At 46.0% G+C, this 25,513-nt stretch overlaps 1 long non-coding RNA gene across 1 annotated transcript in view; it reads right to left on the minus strand.

Moving 5' to 3' along the window:
• LOC132653479 (uncharacterized) overlaps window positions 1-12,912 on the minus strand; it is a 53,021-nt gene extending 40,109 nt beyond the window's left edge. Inside the window, exons 1-3 of the long non-coding RNA XR_009591208.1 lie at window positions 12,781-12,912; window positions 4,680-4,763; window positions 3,578-3,659 (exon numbers count right to left, since the gene is read on the minus strand). This is a non-coding gene — a long non-coding RNA (uncharacterized LOC132653479). The remainder of the gene's footprint in view (window positions 1-3,577; window positions 3,660-4,679; window positions 4,764-12,780) is intronic.
• Between the last annotated feature and the right edge of the window lie 12,601 nt (window positions 12,913-25,513).

Raw genomic sequence — 25,513 nt, forward strand, 5'->3', positions numbered from 1 at the left:
AAGTTATAATAAAGCTTCCTTTGTCAACCCTGTCATTAGTGGGTTCAGGATTCTTGAGGAGTGTATACAAACCTCCCACACCCACACAGTTATTTAAAGTGATTGCTGAAGTCACTTAAAAGCGAATATCTAATCTGTTGGCCAGATTCCACCCCTTCTCCTACACCATATGACATAGTTTATTTTTTTCTGCTTATTATCTCATAATTGTTGACTTATAGGTGTCTGTAAAATCTTAGTAACATTGTCAGACCTGTTGGTATTTCTATTCATACGTTTAGATATTTAACAAATAATTACCAAATGACTGCCTAGACTAAACACAAACTCAGAATTAGCAGAATTGTGCTTCTTATTCTGTGTGTGTGTGTGTGTGTGTGTGTGTGTGTGCGTATTTGATGTGGGTTTGTGTGCATGCATGTCACAATACACAGGTCAAGGTCAGATGACAACCTCAGCTGTCAGTCATCATATTCCAATTTACCTGAGATGTATCTTTGTTGTTTGCTGTGATTTGCCAAGCATGCTGTCCTTTGAGCTTCCAGGGGCCTGTCCCGTCTTCTCTTTGCCCTCCATCTTCTCATAGGACACAGAGACCACAAATGTAACCTACTGGGGACTCAACTTTTTTGCATGTGGTTCTCAGGATTGAACTTAGGTCCTTATGCTTGCACAGTAAGCAATTAACATACTATCCAGTAATTTTTATTTTCTGTCATAGCCTAGTATAAGGAGCAAGGTCCTGGTTCTGGACTCAGAGATCTGGACTCAATTCTGGCTCCTTTGTTTATTCAATGGAAGATGTGTTATTTTACTGAGTCTTAGTTTGAACACTTGTAAAGCAGTATTAGTTTATTTGACATCTCTGAAAGGGTCTTACAAAGATCAAATTAGGTTATATAATTAAAACCTTAAAATCGGGTCTAACCTGTCACTTGTGTTTACTACTAATTCTACCCCCCCATTACACCTTTCAAAGTATTTCATAATCAGAAGCTGTTGTTGCTGTAATCGCTGTGTCTAAGCAGGACATCATTACTCACTGTTTTGTGAGTCCAGAGGCAAAAGAAGTCTTCGAAGTTAGCATATTTCCTCCAAATAATCTCATGTGTTTCATTTATCAAATAAAGAAGTCCCTGGCCTCCTTGGGGCACACAATATAGTCATAGCCATTTGGCTATTGATTGGAGTTAGTAAAGATAGACAAGGTAACGTGGGAGCACAGAGCAGGAAGAATAGCAGAAAAAAAAAAAAGCACGTCTCACTGACAAAATCCAGCCTGAACAGAGCTCTCCAGAGGAGAAACAGAAGTTTACCAAGCAAGGGAATGGAGCAGGGGGCATGCTTCTGCAGAGAGAAGTGGGTATGGAACCCCAAAGCTGATGGACGGCACAGCTGATGTTAGCAGTCATGGGACAGCAGTTGGGATTGGAGAGGACCAAAACCAGAGGCATGAGATAATCTGTTGAAATCTGCAGAGGACTTGCTCTGTTGGGTCAATGCTAGGTCTTCTGAGCATCTGAAGAATGCGGGTGTCCATGCTGCAATCCTATTTCCATTATTGTAGCATACCCTTAAAGTCACTGCACAATGCCATAGTTGCACCAACCCTCCCTGGAACATCCAGAAGCTGAGCAGAGTGTGGAAGAGAAATAGGCTCCCATTCTACCTAAGCCATTGTATTTTCTATTTTTGAACAATGTAGCCAAGGGAAGCTGTGTGGTAAGAAGTTACAGAAACTCAGAGCAGGCTCTTTGGCAAAGTGACATAGAGGCCACAGAAGCTGTTACAATGCAATGAAATGGTTTGAAAAAGAGAGAAACCGAGTAGAAATTCAGATACTTTGTCAAAACCCTGAAGACTTCAACAAAAGGACCGGTCATCAAACCTCAAACTGACAAAACAAACTGAGAAACTGCCCGAAAGGTGAGCAAACCCTGGGAGAGCATGTTGTTCTAGAGTAGAGGGGTTCGCTCACAGGGAGCACAGACAATGCCTGTTACAGTCAGTGTCTGCTAGCTCATCCGTGGCCACAGGATGAGCCACTGTTCCACAGGGAACAGTTTCAGTGCATGGAGTGAGGCCAGAATCCACCCCAAGTGGGCAGAGCTGTCAAAGGAGGGACTGGCTTCTCAGAAAGGGTGGCTGAAAAAAACACAAGAAGTAGTTGGTCCATATCTAGCCTGTCTTTTAAGTTGGAGAGATTCTGGGGGTGGAGAGATCTTGCAGAAGACCTAGGTTTTGTTCTCAGCATCTACATCATTTAGTTTACAACCAGGGGATCTGATGTCTCCTTCTGGCCTCGTGGGCACAGCTATATGTGAACAAACCCAACTCAGACAGACACATATACACGTAATTAAAAACAACAATGAATCTTTTTTTTTTAAAAAGAGATGGAGAGATTTGATAAAGGAGTTCATGATATAGCATGGATTCTAGATCACACAAAATTTAGGAAGAATGAAGTGATTTGCATCTAAGTGGAGGAACTGGCCACAGAGAAGAGTATGACAATGGTGGCCTCTGCCTTTACAGAGAAGACAGAGTTCATCTGACCAAACCTCTGGCCAGCAGAAATGAGGATGTCTCATTGACAAAGCCCAGCCTTGGGCAGAGCTCTCTGGAGGAGAAATAGAAGTTTTCCAGGCGACGGAAAGAGGCAGGACTGAGGCTGGCATAGCCCTTTAATAATTGTGTAAAAGAGTAGCTCTCTTTTACAGATTTGGAAACCAAATTGGCAGGAGTTAGATAATGACACACTCCACATTTTATTATGCTGCTAATATGTTTACCCAGACTACATACAGATCTCACTCAAGGCTGCTCTGCAGAGAGCTCTCTGAAGGCAAGCTTTCGCGGATGCTCTAGAATTAACCGTACTCCATAGACAGTCTAGGACTGCATGAAGCTGAAACGGGAAGCTTCACCCAACACCTTTGTTTGTTTGGCTGCTTGATAGGTTGGTTTTGCTTGCATTTGTTTGTTTGCTTGTTTGTTTTTGTTTGTATGACCAATACCTTCACTACGAGGAGGTAACAGTATATTTAAAATATGTACATTCAAGTTTTACAGATAAATACATCTGGACTTTTGAACAACTGCACAAACTGTGGTGCACACATTTTGTAGTGGGGACACACAGTTGGCCCCCCAGTGCCCATGAGGTTTATATCCATGGATCTGACTAACTGTGAGCTGACAGGGTGGGAGCTGGGCTGTCTTCCCTATCATCGTTCCTAAGCCACACAACATGACGACTGTTTACAGAACATTTTCATTGGAACAGGTATTATAAATAATGAAGGGATAAGAGGTGGGAAGATGTATGTGAGTTAATATCTAAGAATGCCAGCTTACACAAGGGATTGGAGCATGCATAGGTTTGGGGTTCTTGGAGGTCCTTGAACCTAATTTCCATAGAAGAGGCATGCAATTGGAAAAGATACCAGGAGCAGGGGAGGTTCCTGAAATTTCTGACCCCGGAGGCAGAAGATAGGTAGAAAGGACTAGAGACTGACTCGCCAGTTAGAAGAAGCTTGCCCTGAGCTTCGGGCCATTTTGATAGAACACTTACCTTCTCAGTCTATTGTGGTTGACCAAGTGTGGGTCTGCCCCGTTCATCCTGCTCTTGCGGTGATTTAGTCAATGTTCTATTGCTGTGAAGAAACACCATGACACATGTAAGAGACACATAGTGACTCTTACAGCAGAAAACATTTAATTGGGTGCTTGCTTACAGTTCAGAGGTTTAGTCGATTAGCATCATGGCAGAAAACATGACAGGACATAGGCAGACATGGTGCTGGGAAGGAGCTAAGAGTTCTACATCCAGATCTGCAGGCACCAGGGAGAGAAAGAGCCACTGGGCCTTGCTTAGACGTCTAAAACCTCAAAGCCCTAATCCTTGTAACACCCATCCTCCAACAAGGCCACACCTCCTAATCTTCTCAAGTAGTGCCGTTGCCTAGTGATGAAGCATTCAAATATGTGAGCCTAGGGGGGCCATTCTTATTCATACCACCACATGAGCTGAGCTTCTCCTGGAGGCCAAAATACTTGTGGGAAGAAAGAAAGCAGCTATTTACATTCTTACCCAAGTTTTCATCGGGTTCCTCTGTGTAGCCTTGCCTGTCCTAGACTCGCTTTCCATACCAAAGTGGCTTCAAACTCTCAGAGATCTGCCTGCCTCTGCCTCCCGGAGGGCTAGGGTTACAGGAATGCTCAAGAGCACCTGCCTCTACATTGGCTTCTAAATTATGAGACTATTCATTTGCTTTGACTCCATCAGGAGAGAGAAGTGAAGGCCACTGACAGTTCCTGGAGAGTGTATCTCTCTATTCTGTGTCATTCCATATGGCACTTCTGTGGGCTGAGGAGGACCCCAGCCTTTAGTCTTCCTGTCTCCAAAACAGCAGAAATGAAGGACTTGGAACATGGAACATCTGGTTCCAGAGACCCTACACAGCCCAGTGCCTGAGACTGTGACCTTAGAGACGATGCAATTACCCAGGGTTTGAAGTCCTGGCTCATGACCGCAGTCACTGGTATCAGAGATCCTGATTCTGGTACCAATGTTTCTCTTACACACTGTATCAGTTGCTGCTGATACTTTCTGCTGTATGCTAAGACACCATGACCAAAAGCAACTTGGGGAAGAAAGAATTTATTTGACTTACACTTCCACATGACAGTCCGGCAAAGAAGGAAGTAGGGGCAGGAACACAAGGCAGGAGTATGGAGGCTGGAACTGAAGCAGATACCTGTGGAGGAATGCTGCTTACTGGCTTGCTCCCCCGGCTTCCTCAGTTTGTTGTCTTAAACACCCCAGGACCTGCCCAGTGACCACCTGGGTCCTCCCACATCAAACATCAGTCAAGAAAATGTTCTCCACACTTGGCTACAGGCATCCCAATGGAGGCCTTTCCTCCGTTGAAGTTCCTCTTCCCTGATAAATCTAGCTTCTGTCAAACTGACACACATACAAAAAACAAACTAGGACACACATCTTCATCTTCATATGTCGTCCCTTTTCAAATAGCTTGTTCTGGCCATTTCCGCCTTTTCTACGTGGCATAGAGAGGGAAATAAGTCCTATATCACTATCATAAATTCTACATTTTTCTAAGGTACACATTTATTTAAGGCAGGATCTGTCCCTGGAGGGGTAATATAACTTCTCCATTTTCCATTTTATCACTTTGTGAAGATGTCACTCAGAAATCTTAAAAACCTCAGTGTGCCAACATCCTGGAGAGCATCACTTACCACTGCTCCCTCCTACATAAAAGAAACCGCCCCCAGGGTCTAAACTGCCCGGTTGCTTTATCCCCTTTGAGAATTCATCTTCTCAAAGTAGGGGAGAGAAGCCAGGGAGGTTCACCCCATCCAAAGCTACACCTTGTCGCAAGGAAGCCAGCAGTCCTTGGAAGTGGTCTCTGTCCTTAGAAGAGTCATATCTGCACATGTATGTGTGTGTGTGTGTGTGTGTGTGTGTGTATGTATGTGTGTGTGTGTATACATTCATAAACTGGTACACACCTACACACACACACACACACACACACACACACACACACACAGCAGCCCACATGCCCAAAATGAGAAAAGCCCATGCAAGAGAGGAGGAAATGCCCTTTATATCTACAGGCTGCCTCCAGCAAAAGCATGCCTAAATGCAATAGGTTAAATATATTGCTGCCATTACACTCTGCAAGAAACACATTCCATAAAAACGAAGGTGCTGTAAATTATACAAATATGATGCTAACAAGCCAGGAAACGCTCTGCTAATGAGGTCAGCTACAGAACTCCTGCAGCGCTGCAAATCATCTGCCAATCCTGCACATGAAGTACCAGAACGGCATTGGGTCAGCATTTTCTGAGCGGGCTCGCAACCTGCTGTTTGGTGTATGGTTACACAGGTAGATAAAAGGCTTCAGGGCTGGCCCTCCCCGTGCCGCCCTCCCAAGTTTATTTGTGTGTCAAATATCCAAGTCACCAGATGAGCACGTTCTGCATTAATGTACCTGACTATTATGCCCATTGTTCTCCCGCTCAGAGTGGAGAATTAGTCACTCAAATGTGTAAATATTGGTTACGGTGTTGAAGCGTGCGAGCTTTGTGTTTTTCTATCAGGCCCATATTCCTGGAGGAATTATGCATGCTGTTGGCACCGGGTTCTGTACACACTGTATTTGCTAAAGCTCTAAAAATCAAATAAACATGTTCCCAGCTCCTGAATTATTAGTCCATTCACCATCTTTCCCCGTTAGGGGGAGGGGGGCAATAAACACGACGAAATGTGGCATTTAGGAACCGCAACAAGATTTCTGCTTGGCATTTACAAGTCGGAGAGCAATCGGAACACCCTTCCTAAGCCTTTGTCACAGCACTTTCAGCACGGAGCCGAGACGCCTTTGTTATCACTCTTAACCCTTGGCCAGCAAGATGTTCATCTGGGCTCAAGGCTTGGGCTCCACTTCTGGACAACTGTCCAACATGGAGAGGAGTACTTGTTCCACGGGCGAGACAGATTCAGCGGTAAACAATCTCTATCTGAAAGCCAGTGCTCGCCAACTTCAGAGGCTAGCCCAGCAACCTACGGTAACCTGGATTCCCTTTGCTCTTGATTAGGAGGAGGCGAGCAGCGTGGAGTGCCTGGGACCCTGTACACCATGCCCGGGGGCCACCCAACATGCCAAAGATACCAGACCGACAGCCATTTTGAAAGCAAAGAGGGCTGGTAGTTTTATAAGTTAATCCTATAGTTTCTTGGCACATTTTTTTTTTCTCTACCAGGATCCAGAGCAATTAAGGTTTAACACCACTGAGGGTGAACGAATAGAAATTGCAAGAAGTTTAATGTGAGGTGCTCAAAAGAATCCAAGTGAGCGCTGAGTGGGTAAATATGATTGCAAAGATGCCTGCAACCTCCTCAGCACTAAGCATAGTGCTGATGGTAGGGCTCCATTTTAGAGCCAACATGAGGGGTAGGGGGTAGCGTGCACCCTATCTGCCTGGCTTAGTCCTTGTCGAAGACACCTGTTTATACTCCATCTCAAAGGCTTTATTGAGTTTGTGTTCTCCCCAGACTCAGGGCCCTGCCGTGGATCTATTTGTATACACATATCACAGGTTTTGGAAATAACTTCAGCACATAAATGCCATTATTTCCAGCCGAGTTGGTGTAAACCATATTTACTACCCAAACACTCAGCTAAAAATCGAGCTGCAAGGAAACGGTAGCAGCAGCAACAAGAACAACAACAACAAAGAAATCAGTGGCAGCTACAAACCACGGCCACAAATCAAAACAGTCCATAAAGTGGCCTTCAGGTGGGAAACACGGAGCAGAGGCAGAGGAAGAGAGCAGCCTGTGGTTGGGTCCCACACATGTGGGAGAACACCAACTCACCAAGTCCCTGCTCCAATTTAAATACAGCCTGTATACGGGAGCCTGAGGGATGCAGGGGGTATGAAGGAGGGGCCAACAGAGGGGCACAGTGAGCTAGCCTAGTGTGGCAGGAAATCCAGGGTCCATCAACACGCTTCTAGGCAGTTTCTGGCACACAATAGCTAGTTAGGCTCCTGATTCAGCCAAGTGAGAGGAAACACCTCAGTGCCCAATGCCCCAGGTCAAATGTTCTCCCTTGCCTTAGAAATGTGAACTGTTTCGCTGACTATCAGACCTAGAAAGATTAGGCCACACCACCACAGCCATACTCACACCAATGCCATTGTTTCGACAGTCACTAAGCACCTACTGTTTGCTAAACACTAAAAGCTGTGTGTTTGGCAATGGGAAGGAAGACACCTTTAAGACATTATGGCCTAGTAAAAGAAGTTAAAAAATGCCACAGCCAGCCTGGTGGCACACACCTGGAATTCTGGCAGGCGAGCTGAAGAAAGTGAATCACTGTAAATTCAAGGCAATCTCAGCCTCACGGTGCGCACTAAGCCATCCTGGGCTCCATTTTAAAGCCTTGTCATAGTACAAAAATGAGAAGGAAGAGAAGGAAGGGAAGGAGGGGTGAAGGCCAAAGCAGAATGGTTACATAAAAATAATTAACAATAGCCATTAAAAAGCAGTGCATGACTAATGGCCAAGAAAAGGATGCTGGGAGCTATGATCCCAAATTAAGGGGAAAAATAGGTATTATGGGATAGTACAATCCACAAAGTCTTGAAGGAGGAAGTGAACCTTGAAAGTAGGCAGGACTGAGCTGGGAAGAATACAGAATGGGCCAGGTTCAATGCAGAAGAATGGTATGGCAGAAAGGCTAAGGATAGGAACAAACAGTATTTTTTGTTGTTGTTGTTGACCCTTTGGGCTGACATGGAGAGGAACAGAGGCAGATGAACATGAACAGTTGCTTTGCTGAACTGAATATCAACCAAACTAATATTGTTGAAGATCTGATCATGTAGTAGGAAATTACCTATGATAAACACAAATTCAGTGACAGGATACCCGGGGTATTCTGCACACATTTGCATAGAAGGGGAGGGAACTGCAGCTGGAGTGAGAACGGACATCTGAACATTGCTCATGAGTATGAAGTAGAGTCATTTATGCTGAGGTGGTTTATTTTCCCCCAGAAAGCACCAAACCAGTGTAACACACTTAGCAGCCGGCCCCACTTCCTCGCAGGCAAAATGGGTGCAAGAAGAAGGGACAGGGAGAGGGAGAGGGAGACAGAAATGCATCAAAACCTCCAGCTTGGCAGAGGGTGCTTAAACTCATTGGGAAGATCAGACATTTGTATCAGGGACAAACAGAGGATCGCCATAACTCAGGGCAGACAACGTATGAAATATGCATTTTTCTTTTTTCGTTTTATGCCATTTTATGAGACTTCTGTGTAGATGCAGCAAGCAAGGCTCTCGGCTCGAGCCCTGCAGGGTTGGCAGATTTATTACCAAATTAAAAAAAATGAAAACAGTTCAGCTGTCTGGCCAGGTAGAAGGGATTATCTCTACTTGAAAGAAACCAGACAGAAAGGATTCTCACTAGCTGCACGTGGGGGCCCTGCTCTGCCCAAAGCTGTGTACCCGCTGCGTACCCGCTGAAGCAGCTCAAACCAACTGCTGATTCTCCACCGGATCTAAGTCCTCCAGCCTGGCTCTGGGTCCATCAAGTGACCAGCCTCATGTAGACTTTCACCAGACATGGTGGGTAAGGAAAGGTGGGAAAGGGGGGGCAGGCTTAGGAAGCACTGCCCATCGAGACACCTAAGAGTCTCCAGCTGGAGAAGCCACTGGGGCCCCAGACTCCCCAAGAAGGTCTCAGTCAAAGCCACCTGTCCTTGGCCAGGGCTATTCTATACCCAGGGCTTCCCGCCACCATGGGCCCCATATCCCACTTTCACAAGTGAAAACACTGAGAACCAAAATATGCCGTCACAACCTGCAAATGTCCTTCTGCTCACTCATCTCCATTGACCAATTTCCACTCAACAGAGTTTCTTAGACTCTTCCTATACAGCCAGCATTGTGCTGAACACAGGAAGCAAATGAAGACGTGGCTCCTCCCTGGGGACTCTGGCAGACCAACATGTATTTGCTTTTAGAGTGTTCACAATATACCTTAGGCTGGACAATTTATAGGTAACATAAATTGCATAGTCATAGTTCTGGAGATGGGAAGTCCCATCAAGATGTCAGCAGACTCCAGTGTGACACTGATGGTGACTTCTCTGAGTCCTTGAGTGCCAGTGTGCACACACAATAGAATGCCCAAGAGGTTCTTTCATGAGATGCCACTCTCCTTACCAAAGCACCACTTCCTAACCCTATTACACTGGGGCTGGGATTCAGCAAATGAGTTTTGAGGGCATGCAAACTGCCCTTCTCTGCCCAGTTAGGGGTGGATGGGTGGATGGATGGATGGATGGATTAGCCTTTGGATGGTTTTAGAAACTGTGGATTAGGAAATTTAAATTCTAGCTCAAGGCTAAAAAGCCAAGGAATCTCTGCTCCCTGTCTTGCCCTCACTCCTCCAGCCATCCTTGGATCACAGCTTCCTCTCATGTCCCAGAAGCTGTAGGGCAGCATACATGTTAAGGTCACATCACTCACGGGAAAGACTGGTACAAAGAGTCTTCTTGCTTCAGATCATCTGCCCTCCTGCTTCCCAGTACCTGAGATGATCATCTGTTTATTGCTTCTTGTAGCTTGTCCGGAGGATGGCTCTTCCCTCCCCTGGCCTAGGAAGTATGCTAACCCTTAGCTTACCCTGGAAACCAAGATCCAGTTATCCCCTAGGTAGGACTTACTTCCTAAGACCTTTGCAAGAAGAGAGCCTTTATTTTGCTATCCAGTCACCACTCTGCCCCCACCCCCACAGCTGCCTCTCCTTTGTGTATCCGACTCCACTCTCCTCCTCTCATTCTAGCACCCAAAAAAAAAAAAAAAGGAATATTCGTGTTTGTGAAGTGCTTTGAAGAGGAAAACAGTTAAGTGCTTTCCAACCACAAGAAGAAAGCAATTTTAATTGAAAAGTAAACTCGCAGATGACACGCAAATCTTTGTTGGTGAATTTCAATTACTGACACATTCGATGCATGGCTCAGCTAAGCATCCTCAGGACAGTTCACTCATTGCTCCCTGAGTGTGTACACTCATTGGATGGAGCATGAGAGATGGCCTGCTGCAGAGTGACCCCTTAGGAAAGCATTTTGGGACCTTAGGTTCTGGCTTCCTGGCAACCTCACAGTCAGACCTTAAGCAAGGTCATCTTGGCTGGCACGAAGCTCTCTTAGAAGAGAAGGGAGGAGTCCTGTCCAGTTTTCCATCTTTCAAAAGCAATGGCTCAGTGGCTAAGAGCACTAGCAGCTCTTACAGAGGACCCAGAAGCCATGTGGCAGCTCATAATTCTCTGGAACTCCAGTTGGAGGGCATCCAATGTCCTCTTCTGATCTCCATGGACACCAGGCATGCAAGTGATGCACAGACATACATGCAGACTCTTACAGCCATACACATTAAAGAAAATAAAAATAATTTATCTAGAAAGGCACCGGCAAGTAGAAAGTTAAAAAACATTAGGATAGCATTAGGATATGAAAAATTATACCTCCAAATAAGAGTGTCATCCCTTTGCATATTATTTTATAAATGAGAAACAGTAGGTCTGTACAGTATGCCTGCACATGCCATCCAGGTAGCCAGGTTATACATGCCCAGAACAAGACCATTTATAGTGTGCACTGTCAAGTCTGGATCACCACATTAACCCATACCCTACAAGCCTAGCGGCAAGGCTGTATCTATATCAGCCTTCCACTCTCCATTCTCATCTTCTCCATGCGTCGACAGCCATGTCCCTACCGGATGCTGCTCAGGATGACTCAACCGCCACACACGCATGAGGATTCACCACGCTCCTGAGGACACTGAGGGCTGTGGCAGTGAGACTGGAGACGACGTGCCTGCTTTTCCATCTGCCCCAGATGTGGTTCACATCCTGCAAGCGCTCTGACTAGCTTAGACGGCGGGTGTGGCTGTCACCCAAGAAGGCTTAGGAGAGTCTTCCCAACAACAATGAAAATACCTGAAGCGTGGGCTACGGATGTAGCTCGATGCTAGAGTAGCTGTCTAGCTTTGTACAAGGTCCTGGGCTCGATTCCAGCACCGTGGGTAAACAAATAAATGGCTTAAGAAGAGAATTGGGAATAGGATCTATGCATCTCTACTTTCCCAGGCTAAATTCCTTTAGAACTTCCTTCGGTGTCTATTACAGAAAATAGCACATGCCTGAAGAACTATACGGCATCAAAGCAGATATGGTTCACAGGCTGTGGGACACATGTGTGAAGTTTCCCTGAATTAAAGGGTGCTTTTAGATCAGTTCATCTTAAGAAGAGCTTTATCACCAGGAGATTATCTTCTGTTGGCATCACCCAAGTCTCTAGAACATTCCGAGGAGGTCTGAGCTAAGAGAGACCCATGCCCCTCCCACCACCAGCTTGGCTTGGAGACTTCCCCATTATACATATTAGATCCCTGTACCCTCTGTACACCTTAGAAGCAGAGTATAAGAAAGATGTAGTCTGTGGGCCCGGCCCCATGTGGTTCCATGAGTGGGAACAGCTTCTAGAGCCTGCACCTCGGCCCCATGGCCTGGAGAGAGAAGCCAAGAGCATCCTGATAGCACCCTGGTGGAGAGAAAGTCCCCCTCAGCAGGGCCTGGGGCTGCCCAGCTAGGTTTGTCTCTCACTCTGACTCCTCATCTGCAGAGCATGTGGGTTCTCATGGCCTTATCTGCCAGATGGCTCCCGGAGGGGATGATTTATTAGCTGCAGAAAGCTCACTGATAAATTTTACTGCAAGTCCCCGGCAGAAGACTGGGGGTAGCAAGAGCCCGGCACAGGCAGCTCTAATGGAAAGTGCCGTCACCAAAGAGCAAAGCATTATTTATGACTGTCTGTAATGCCGTTCGGGGGAAATTCATCATCGCCTCCCTGCTCCGTGCATGTGGGGACAGCAGCACCGGGGGGAGGGGGGGAGCAGGTGGGGAACAGAGCGTCACTGGGAATCTGCCAGTACAGAGCAAGTCCATATTTTCCCTGGGTGACCCAAGTCCCCTTGTCAAGCTCTGACCTACAAGTCCCCTCATTGCCCAGCTGCTCCCCCACGATCTCCCCCACCCCCACCCACCCTCTGCTGTTAAAACAGAAGAGGGAGAAGAATGGTAGTGCCCCCCCCCCGTTCTCTGTGTGCGAAAGTAGGTTCTCGCTGCTGAAAAGAACAGCACTGGGGAGCAGGACAGCAACCTACCTGTGTCAGTGCGGTCAGAAGCCAGCAGCTCTAGAGGCTGGCGTCCCTTCCCTGGTGAGCCTTACACTGCTTTTCCTCTGAATGCCCAGCATGGCTCATGAGGCAGAGTCCTGTCCCTAATGCCAAGTGTCCCGCAGCCTCGGTTAGATAGAGAATTTGGGGGGAGGAAAGGGAGGGATGCCTCTCCTAGCCTTTTAGCTGGTCCCTTTCTGCATGGCAATGAGTAGAATCTCAGTGCTTGCCCTTCCTTTTCATGTGTAGAGGACAGTTGTGTCTGGCCATCTGCCTTGCACTTGAACTGTTCACGCGTCAGTCTATCTCAAATAAGTGCTCCTTCAAGGCAATGTCTGTATCCTCATCACTTCCATACTCATCCCAGCAGCAAGGGAAGCTCCTGGCACATGGTGGCGTTGATAAATGCTTGATAAGAAAGTTACGCCAGTAGACTTGGGTGTACTGGGATGCTGTCCCCCATGTGTTTGCAGGCGTCTGTCACCACGCTGGCATTCATAACACTACAAAGGCACTAGTCTCCACCCACGTGTCACGTAGCCTGGCATAAGGAAAGAGGAGCGCATTAGGAGTCAAGAGGGTTGGGCTCCAGCAGGCAGTAGTCACAAACGCTCTTTGCGGATACAGCCTGGTCCCAGTTAGACTCCACCATTCACGTGATTCCATTGCTCTGCTCGCTTCTGTGCTGACTGATATTCCAGAAAGGGCAGGGATGGTTAAATCTGTTCCTTCTAAGAGGGCATCTATGGGAACATCATGGTGTAAAGCAGATCTGAGTTCTAGAACAATGGTTCTCTACACCAAGAAAACATCAAAGTACTTCATATGTGTTATCTCTTCTAAGTACCTTCATGGTGACTCTATGGGTAGGTTCTGTTATTACCCTCACACCGTGAACTGCAAAGCTTTACTGTCAACTCACTTGCTGGCTAAGTGTGCTTGAGGTGAGCCACGTCTCATGAGGAAATAAGAAGTAGGGCTGCATGCTGAACCAAGTCCCTTCAGCTTCGTCTAGTCAGACTGTCACCAGGGTAGCACCAGCGAACGCTTTACCCACTGGATGGTTAGTCGGTCTGAGGCAACCACACAGGTCCATTCACGTGTGTCCTTCAAAGGCACACACTGACTGAGCAGCTGAGCTCTTCCTCATAAAGCCAGGCATGCATGGGTCAGGTTGGTTGCTTTGTTCCCTTCTTGAATGACAATGGCTATGGGGAGTCATTTGGGGCTCATGGTTAATCAAGTTTAGCATGCTTGTTTCTATAAAAGTAGGCAGATAAAAAGCCTGGGAATCAACCTGGATATCCTTCAAGCCCATGGGAACACCGGAGTTTGAAACCACTATTACTGTTAGTGTACTCAGTAAGAGGCCTTCTCGGTTTTGACTTGATGTTTGCAATGCTGATGCTTTTCGATTTGGGTTCCAGCAAATCTCACCCAACAGCATATTTCTTAGAAACAGAAGTAAGAAGTACTTTAGTGACAGACAGCCTGGGTTCGAGGCTTGCATTCATATATTTTGCTGTCTAGACAAGTTAATAAGCGTTTCTGAGCCCACATTTCCTTTAACTTGTTCACAGGACTCCTTTAAGGACTTCACTAAACAGTGTTATATGACCACATTGACATGACCAGCACAGAATAAATATATAACAGGTAGTACTAATTTCCATGACTACAACTTTCCGGAAGTCCAATACACTCCCACACTGATCAAATGGCCAGCACTGTGGTTCTCATCTTTTTGTCCCCACTCACACTTGTGTGGGATCTTAATCTTAACAAAGTGTTATCATTCGGAGGTGGTGCTTAACGGGAGGTATTTGGGACCGTATCAGGATAGACTGCCTCCACCGCATGTCACTCTTGCCAGTACAAGATTGCTGTCTCACCCAGCAGCCAAGCAGGGTACAATGTGTGTCCCCCGTTAGCCCTTTTGCCATCCACCAAGTCTGACTACAGCAATACGGCTCCTGCCATACATGAAATACAGACAAATCATTTTGTCTTAATCAACAGGAAAAAAAAATAAGTTTGCTTCCTTCTGTAGTCTTCTGAAAGTCAAACAGAAATGACAACACAAATACATAGTAATTCAGATACATTCTAAGCAGTGATCTATGCGAGTGTGGCTCACGCTTGCTAAAGGCCAGTCCCTTTGGAGATGGTGACTTTGTTTCCAACCTCATGGAAACTGTTTTTGCTTTTCTTGATGCTGTGACAAACACCTGACAAAGGCAACTTACAGGAAGGAGGATTTATTTTGGCTCACAGTTCGAGGGTGCAGTGAGCTCACCGTGACAACAGGACCAGGAAGCAGATGCTCATATTGCATCCACATTGAGGAAGCAGAGGGAGATGAAAGCTCCCTGTTTTCTTATTACTCAGTCCAGGACCGGAGACCAAGGGATGGTGCCACCCACATCCAAAATGAGTCTTCTCTGATGAATCAAACCTTTCTGGAATACCTATATATATACATACATATATATATATATATATATATATATATATATATATATATACATATATATATGGTTAATATATATACGAGTCATGTTTCCATAGTGATTCTAAGTCCTGTCAAGCTGACAATCAATATTATCTACCACGGGAGCTCACCCTCAAGAAATGAATGTTGTGCTCTGTGCCAGCCATCCAAAGAAGGACAAAAGTGAATACTATAGAAGATCCGATGTAGGACATATTTCTAGGAGGATCAAAGAGAGTGTCTACTGAGCATGCCCATTTCTAGGCTTCAAGATCAGAAATTCTTAATATAAATGAAGTCCAGAAATCTGCATCAAGAGCAAGTCAGAGACTTGGATGTAAGCCAGGTGAGAAGCACTGACAATTATAAGCCAATGGTTACTCTTCTAAATACAAGTATGTATGTGCACATGCACACGTGCACACACACACACACACACACACACACACACACACCCATGCATGCATGCACAAGCACACACAGTACTGAGGACTAAACCCAGAGCCCTTTACTGCCTAGCCATATACATGGCCCTGTTTCAGTCTATCTTACACATGTCTTCTGTGTCCCTGAAACTAATACTTATGCAATTAAATCTCAGGAAGGTTGGAGCAACTGAAACATCTCTATGGCGATCTCAACGCCCCAACCACAGCTTCCATTTGTATTTTGGCATTCTCACATCACTAGATCTTATTTTTCTTTAAACTCTCTGCTCTCAGTGTTGCGGTTTTCATAAAAACGCTACTCGGTATTTAAGACAGTAGTAAAAGTTTTAAGACTTCAAACGGAATATAGCAAATAGAACTTATGTGGTATCATAGAGCTGAGTGATTGGCAGGGGCTGCCTGGAATGCCTGGATGCTCTCTGTGGAGGGCTCAGCTCATGTGAGGTACATAAGGTTCAATTAGTGATTTCTGGCAGAGGAACAAGTCAAGGCTGCGGTTAGGAAAATGTCACTTCCTTCCAGCCCCACTTCACATTAAGAACCTGCAGAGGAGGAAGAGGTCTGAATTGATTTGCAAATGATATTCATGTGAAGTTTTCACTTAGGTTTGTGTTGAGAGCCGCATTTCTACTCTGGCTGTCTCCCTGCCCCAGATGAAGATGCCTTCTAGAATCTTCATGTTCCTGGTCCAAAAAGAAAGAAACCATCTGAAATAAGACCAGAAAACTGTCTGGACTCTTGGTAATAACTGAACTCCGGTGTAAATAAAGGCATCTTGAACTATTCCTTCTACTTAAAGGTTCCACCTTCTTGTATGTACGTGTGTGTGTGTGTGTGTGTGTGTGTGTGTGTGTGTGTGTCTTGAGACAAAGGCTTGCTAGAGATCCCAGGCTGACCTCAAACTTGCAATGCTTCTGACTTAGCCTCCAGAGCACTGGGATTACAGACATATACAAGCATGTCTTGCCCTTCTGATGTGTCTTTATTGCAACCCTTTCAGTCCTTTAGGTCCAAATCAAACCCTGCCTGCTTCCTAACAAAAGATCTGACATTTCTCTTCCCTAGTGGAATTATTCCTTCAGACCATTACAGACTCCATAAAAGCATTCCTCTCTGCCTTGTTGCCTGGTTCGTAAAGTGCCGCCTCCCTGTTGCCCTAGGCTTCCAGCCTTAGCAAATAGGGCATGGCTGCATCCACCATCCCAGGACCCAGGGCAACAAGTCAGTTCAGTGGGCATTTCTTTGTTTTACAAAACTATGAAAACAAGGTAGGGAGTTGCTCTGATTTGGGACACACACACACAACCTCTATGTTTAAACCTTGTGGTACTCTTGGGAGTGGGAGAAACTGTATGAGATGGAGTCTGGTGAGACGTCTTCTAGTCTTACTTGTCCCTTTGTAGTATATTGGGACCCTGCCCCCACCCCCGGCGTCCCCTCCCCCTCCCCCTTTCAAGCTGACATAGCTAAGCTTCTCTGCTTTGTCAAACTTGTCTCTCCTATGTATTTTTTCACAACAACACAACAACAAATGACTAACACATTAATAACAAAAAACCCTAGAAGGAGATATTAATACACTGTCTTTCATAAAGGATAAAGTGAGGCCACAAACATGTTAATGGAGTAGCCCAAGAAGCAAAGCTTTTAAGTGGTAGAATCAGGATTTGAACTCAGATCTCTCGACTCCCAAGCTGCCATCTTTCTACTACTCCATGCTGCTACTTTTTAAAGTAGGTTTGGCCTGTTGGGGCCAAAGAGTTCACTCACATCAATACCTAGGTGGTCAAGGTGATTCCCAAGGGTCCTGTCCCTGTTCCACAGACTCACACAAGGATTGGTGGCCTCCATCTCCCAGAGCCAAGACCTCTGAGGTATCCAGCCTCAGGGTGGCTGTGACTGATCCCAAAGCCATCTCCTACCCTGTAGGTAAAGTGGAGAAACACACAGAAGAATGAGAGGGTGTCCCGGGCACACCCAAAGGGGCTTTTATGTACAGAACAGAAAGGTGTGTCCTGTGTGTGCACCTGTTATGTAATCCCCTATTTAGAAGGATATAAGGACAAATGAGGTAATATACCTGAGTGTTCTGAGAGCTTCCTAAGTGCAGCATAAACATCACAATGGAGCTGCTGACGCTCATAATAATAACAGTGATGACGGGACTACATCCATGGCCATAATTTAAGGGAATATTCAGAACGAGAAAGCACCACCAGAATCAATCCACTGAACTTTATTTAGAAGAGAAGCTGCTAATAAAAATGTTATGGGAATGTGAACTCTTGGGAAATAATGATGATTTTCTCCTATTAAAAGGCTCATCAGACCCATTCCAAAGTACAGCTCCGTTATTTGTGGGCTCTTTGCCACTGGGTGCAACAAGGCCTCTGTTTAGAAAGCAGAGGCGGCTGCCATGCCACGTGCTGAAGCCCTGGGCTCTGGAGAGGTGAGGAGCCTCGGCTTCCAGCCCTAGTGCAAGACACCTCCATCTACTGAGAGAGCTAACGTGGGTGAAGCATTTTTCCAATTTCCTTCTTCCCTCTTGGGCATTCTATTGTGTGTGCACACTGGCACTCCAGGACTCAGAGAAGTCACCATCTATGTCACACTGGAGTTGGCAGCGACTGACCATCGCCGTCACCCTGCTTGGTAGTTTTGATCAAGGAGAATACTTGAATGGCATTTTCAACCTCAGAATTGTGAGAGGCCGAAAATGTGCATAAGCCTTTTTCAGGAGACAAAAAGACAACAACTGTATTTGGAACTTTCTAATGCACCTTAATTCTTAGTTCTTTGAAATATCACCCCTCACCCTCCCCACCTGCCAAATACTACCATCAAGTTGTGGATTCCAAAGACAGTAAAGGACTACAGATGAAAACTGTTGGCTACAGATGAAAACTCACCATCTCCATCTTTCTTAAAGGGTAAGATTTGTTACCACCTGCTGAACAAGAAGCTGAAATGGAGTAAAAGCCGGGCTGCTCATGAGCAGCTGGGGACTGCAGGCACCTTGTCAGTCACAGGGTCAACACGGCAGCTTTCTGCATCCTTCTTCTCCTACGGGGGAGGCCGAACCATGACAGGTAACGGAAAGGTCTCCACCCAGACTCTGGTACCCTGATGTGCCGTTTCCGGACTTTTGTAGAAAAAGAGAATTTGCTTCCTGTTTTTCTATGTTCTGAGTTCCATAACAGGTTCAGTGTAAAAACATGTCTCCATTTCATTGAGTGAGCCAAGGATTGTATATGCATTTTCCTGGTGGTAATTCAAAACAGTTTTCACACGGGCCTCCATGTACCAGTTGGAATGTTGGTCCTCTCCTCTGCCAAATGGGTCAAAGAATGCTACCAAGATCTCACTGTTCACCCTCCCTCTCCCTGACCCCGTCCTTGTGTCTTCAGTTACATGAACTGTGTGTCATATAGAAGATAAATGTTTATTTCACAATAAAGCGATACACCCTCAAGGAGGAGGGTGTGTGATGACCACCGGGGCCAGCACCTAATTTCTATTAAAACAAAACAAAACAAAACAAAACAGGTTTTTAGACTATTTCTTAAAGTTTCTGGACATGGCTTCCTGGGAGGCGATTTTCTGTCCAGGTGATTGACGGCCCGTTTGAATAAACTCTTAAGGGAAGAGGCGATAGTGTATGTGTGCTTATAATTTGGAGGGAAGTTTAGAATTCTATGTCTCCACCCAAGCAGGCCAAAGGCACGACTCAATTCCCATGCTCTTCACCAAAAAAATATGTAACAGAGCAGATTAAAAAAAAATAGAGAAAACCACAACAAATAAATTTATAAGACAGACATGCTTCATCTGGAAATAGCATTTCATCAGCGGGTCTCAAATCCTGCTACTCTACCTCCTACCCCTCCCACCACACTCACACACACACACACACACACACACACACACACAGTGTGTGGCGCTGTAAGTCTTGAGGGACAGCTGTGACACTCTTCCCCATCATGTGGCCTGTCAATCTTGGAGCAGGAATGGTTGTGATATTTTTCTCAAGCAAACCTACAAACAAACCTCAACAGGTTACCAGGAAAACAGGAGGTGGGTTCCAATGCTGAGCCTGAGGAAGGCATCCATTCTTCTATCCACAGTGGCCTCCAAGCCCGCTAAGGTGTGGCTACCTACCCAACAACAGTGGAGACGGCATCCATCTAACTCTTGGAGGTAGGCTGTATGGATCATAGCATCAGAAAACACCAGATATTACCATCATTAAACAGAGAGACAGGGACAGGCTCATGTTCAAGTCACTGACACCTCAGGATAGAACTAGGGTTCTCAACATTCCCCTTATCTCAGTCTCCAAATTCCCAGACGTCAGCTCTACCCGCCACACCACCACAACCACCGCCTCCAGAAACTCTTGCAGGCATAGTGCCTCCTGTCCCACTCTAGCCCCCTGTGGAAAGAGGGGTCATACTTTTAATCCATGGTCAGGGGCCTCCAGCCACCTGCAAGCTCTGGGTGCAGAACACAGACCCCCAGCCTCACCCCTGCTAGATCCCTGTCCTCCCTACCCCACATCTGGGTAAAGTCCTCCGCTCAGCACGCATGTAACTCAGAGCCATACGACACTGAAATGCTAAGTGAAGAGCAATTAACTTTTGCTTCTGAAAACCCACTTTAGCTTTCCATAACTCTTTGGGGGCCATTTCAGCTAAGCCAAACCTCCCGCACATTCTCCCTCGGCAATAAATTACCTTCCTGGCTTTAATTAGCTGCTGGAGTGCAAAGCAGGGCTGGGTGCTGACGCGGCAGCTTTCCCCACAGGTCCCATTCTGTCAGACTCCAGGAGAATGTCAGCTGCAGGAGCAGCCCGGGCCCGAATGGGAACACCGCTGGCTAGCCGTGGACCCTCACCTGACCACAGGCCTAATGGAGGCTAACTTCTAGTGGCAATGAAATCAGCTGGACTAACTTGGGTTCCTGCTGCACAGCTCTTGGCCTCTGTTCCTGTGCCCCCAGGGACCAGACTGGTTTTCTCCCGCCATGTACATGCTAGCCCCAGGAATATACAATCTTTACCTCCCTTATTCTTCTGTGAGAGAGTTTACCGACAGAGCTTAACATATAAGCTCCCTGGGAAACTCTGCTGTACAATTGTAAGCTAAGCCTGAATCAAAATGGGTAAATCTCTTAGGAATGAGATTTTAGTAATATCTGTGGGCCAAGATGGTAGCAGTTGGGAGAGACATGGAATGGTATTTGGAATCCCCCAACATATCACCTCTAAGGCCCGGTTTAAAACTGGAGGTACACAACCCTACCTCTAACTGGAGCGACTCTCCGAAAGCCCTTCCCCATAGCCCTTCTACCTGTGAGGAAGGGAGGCCATCATAGCTGTTCTCGGACCTCCTAATGTGCATGTGTGTGCTGCTGCTTAGAGGCTGCAGAAGGACGCAGCAAAGTCAACTCTAACTGCTTCGTGGAGTCTGAACTCGCCCTCGGGAAAGATAGCTTCCACAGGGCCCTGGGTTCCTGCTGGGCAGCCACCCATACCACTCAGCCTGTCCATCTGGAAATGTGATCCACTTTTCACCTGGGAGGACCTGGAAAGGCCTATAATCTGGCTCCCCTCGTGAGGGTCATTTATGCAAATGCATCTTCTGGAGGCCCTGGTTTATACGTCTATCCGTAACACCCACCCCCCCTCCCCAAAGCCCAATTACAGGCTGGTTTCCTCCTCCTCCTCCTTTCTTTTGTTAGGATTTAAAAACAAAAACAAAAAACAAACAAAAACAAAAAACAAGGATGTTCTACAGCCAGGCTTTGCTTGTAGCCCTTAGGCCGGTGACAGGCTTGGGGGCCCTCACAGGCCTCTCTCTGATTAAGACTGTGAGAGCATCACACAGGGCGCTGAGTCCCAGCAAATCTCCTCCACCTCCACCGCTGCCCTGATTTCCCTTGCGCCTCCCCAATTAACAGGCAGCCTGTCAGCGAAGGCTGGGTGGCGCGGGCAGAGGCCAGCAGGCAGGTACCTGCTGTCACAGCTGCCAGACAGTAAAACTCACCATCCCACCCTGCCTGCTGGTGCCCACCCCCGCCGTCTGTGTCTTCCCTAGCCTGTCACACACCCCACGTGGTTAGAAGTGAGCAATTCCCTCAGCTGATACCTCTCCCTGAAGCCCTGGGGCTGGCCTGGTGCCAAAGCGGATCAAAAGTCCACCCTCAGCCTCTCTCTCTAAACCTAGAGATCTCCCAAAATGATCTGTAGTGGAGGAAGCAAACCAGAGACCCACAGGGCCTCCCCAAGGAAGGACCTGATTTCATATAAGAGCAAGAAGTCTGGCCCCAGGTCACAGGCATAGCCCTTGTCATCCTTCTGTTCCCTTGCCTCACTCAAGTCACTAGGATGACGCTCAGGGGACTAAGCCCTCGGAAAAGCCCATTCCCCATGGTGAAGTTGATTCTTTTGCTTCTACCTACTCAGGGATCTGACTTACAAATCCTTTCCTCGAGGCTTCTCTTGAACAGGACCCCACGTCAAAAAAAGCATTCTCCTGCCCATCTGAACAGCCAAATGATGATTTCAACACCTCCCAATGGCTGGAGGAAACCAATGTTTTCTTTGGGAAGAGCACCTGCCATGCTTTTTCCAAACCTCGTGATGTTTTCTCCACAACCATGGGGAGCTGCCCTTCAGTGTGGTTTGGCATGATGGCTCTGCCATTGAGCTGAAGAGCAACCCGTAGCTGTTGTCCTGGAACGTTCAGGAAATGCCTCTGTTTTGAGTCTCACATCTTTCTAGAAGGAAATCCATTCTTCCTGGCACAGATGTGCCTATCTGACCATTTTATGGAAAGCAGGGGAGGTGCATGCGTGCCCATCCTGAAAATGGAGAAATCGCTAGGGATGTGTCAGTGTAAAGAGAGGAGAGAAGGTGAACCACACTGGCATGAGATATGGGAGAATGAGAAATGAGGCTGGGCTCAGTAACTCCTGAAATGAAGAAACTGCCTTTAATGCTCTCCTACTTCTGGTGATGACCATAGCAGACACTCAGTTAGAACATTCTCTAAACGGAACAGAATCTTGTAGATTCTTCTACAACAGATAGGATTTGTCCCTAGCACTGTAGGTTGGCCATCAGTTCAGCTATAATCACCTTTATAGACTGAATAATAAGGAAAGAGGGAAGCAAAAAAAAAAAAAAAAAAAAAATGGAGACATTAAGAGAGGCAAGAGAAAGCATAAAGAATGTTGAGGGAGAACACTGGAAACAAGTTGAGCAGCGTTCTCTCTCCTCAGTTCCAGGCACTCTGGCATGTACAGCAATGTTCTAGAAGCTCTGGGGAACCATCATGTTGCAAGATTTGTAAAACTGGTGCCGGAAGGAAGGATGAAAGAAAGAGAGTGATGTGGTGTGTCCCAGATTGCTCACTCTGAGACAGATCTTTCAACCAAGCAAATGTCCATCTACACAAAGCAATACTTGCCTCCGTCTAAAGAATATAAAGTCACGGACATGTTGACAGACAGACTGTTATCTTACCAAAGCAAGGAGAATGTATATCAAGTCACTAATTATGACCCAATTTGTGCTTATGCTACAAAATATAATCATTCTCCTTCAAAGAGATACCTGTCCCTTATTGCAGCCTTTGAGACTCTCAGGAGGTACTCATGGGGTTTATTTAAAATCCTGTATTTGAATTCCACACATGTCTTTCCCCTCTGGGTTCAAACCTCAATCAATATGTTAAAGGTGTTGATACCAACATTCAAGCCACAGGGGTCTTCACTCCTCACAGGAGGCCTAAGCAAAGGCCTGGTTAATAAATTTGCTAATTTTTTTTCTTAGATTTGTGTGAGCATGCATATGGATAACACATGTGGAGGCCTAGATCGTTTTATGAATGGAGTTGAGAGAGAAGGATAAAATGGCCCAGTCTGAGTCGAAGAAGGAGAAGAGCCAACCTCATTCTTCTCAAATATCGAAGGCCTGGATGAAGGCCAGATAACTAGGAGTGAAATCCATGTCTTCACTTTACTCTTAAAGTCAAAGCAATGTGAACACAGGGCTTAGAGACCATGTTCCCTCTCCATTGTAGGGTCTAGGCCAGCAGTCCAGAGAAAGCTTGAATCAGAAGCCACAGTTCAAAAGGTCAGTGGATTCTAAAACTTTGAAACAATAAGTCCAATTTAATGCTTTCTTTAATATGTTGTCCTGGTCATACTCTTATGTCACAGCAATAGAAAAGAAACTAGGATAGAAGCTGGTACCAGGGAGTAGGCTATTGCTGTGACAGGCAGACCTGACCATGTGAGGTTTTTTGTTTGTTTGATTGTTTGTTTTGTTTTGTTCAGGGGGGTATTTTTGTTATTTTGCAGGAATGTGGAAGACGTTGCAACTCTGGACATGGAAAGTGGTTGAAATGTTCTGTGCAGAGCTTAAGGGTCATCATAGTAGGAGATTGTAAGACAGTAGTGCTGGGAGAATGTGGACTCTGGAGGCCCAGCTCAAAAAGTTTTAGAGGGAGGCAACATTAGCAAAGGGACTAGAGACCAGTCTTGTGATATTTTAGCAAAGAATGTGGCTCTCTGCCATCATTCTAGGAATTTGCTGGAGTCTAAATTGAAAATCAATTGACCAATTTCTTTGGTGGAGGAGATTTTAGGACAGCCTAATATTGAATCTCTTGTGTGGGTATCAGTGATTAGTATTTTTTTAAATTCTTCTCTCATACAACCAACTATGGTTTCCTTTCCCTCTACTCCTCCACCTGCACAACTGACTGCCACCTCTCACTCATCCCCAGATCCACTCCTCCTCCATTTCCCTTTGGAAATGATCAGGCCTCCCAGGGGTAGCAATGAAACACACCATAACAAGTAACAACCAGACTAGGTATAAACACTCCTATCAGTACATATAGGCTCTGTGATTGTCACTCTGTGAGCCCCTGTGAGTCCTGCTTACTGACCCTGTGGGCTGTGTTTTTATGGTGTCCTTGACCAACGTTCCTACAGTCATCCCCCCTCTCCCACAGAGTACCCCAAGCCTCACCTAATACACATTTGGCTGTGGGTCTCTGCATCAGCTCCCATCACTTGCTGGATAAAGTTTCTGTGCTGACGGTTAGGCTAGGCACAGATCTAGGCATTAAAACAAACATGTTGATCAATGGAATTGAAGACCTAGACATAAATCCACACGCCTATAAACATCTGATTTTTGATAAAGAAGCCAGAATTCCATACACCATGGAAAAAAAAGAAAGCACCTTCAACAAATGGTGATGGTTTAACTGGATGTCTGTATGTAGAAATATGCAAATATATTCTGTAGCCCCTGAACAAAACTCAAGTCCATGTCAATCAAGGACTTCAACATAAAACCAGATACACTGAACCTGATAGAAGAAAAAGTAGGGAATAGCATTAAATGCATTGGCACAGGAGATAGTTTCCTGAACAAAACACTTCAATAGTGTAGGCACAAAGATTGACAATTAATAAATAATGATTACTCTTTTGCAGGTCTATAATGAAAAAGAGCTAGTGGTGCAAAAAGAAATACAAAATGGACAGTTTGAAGAAAAAAAAGGAGCACCAAGAAATCTGGTGTCAGGGCAAGGCTTATGCTAAAAGAGATAAGCAGATTAAAACATGTTCCCTCTCCATTGTAGGGTCTAGGCCAGCAGTCCAGAGAAAGCTTGAATCAGAAGCCACAGCCTCCCTTTCTGATCCACAGAAAGAAAGGGGTGCACTCAGGGCAAGACCCCACCAGCTAAGCTTCTACCTTGTG

Source organism: Meriones unguiculatus, chromosome 4, assembly GCF_030254825.1.
Source record: "Meriones unguiculatus strain TT.TT164.6M chromosome 4, Bangor_MerUng_6.1, whole genome shotgun sequence".
Taxonomy (NCBI): Eukaryota; Metazoa; Chordata; class Mammalia; order Rodentia; family Muridae; genus Meriones; species Meriones unguiculatus.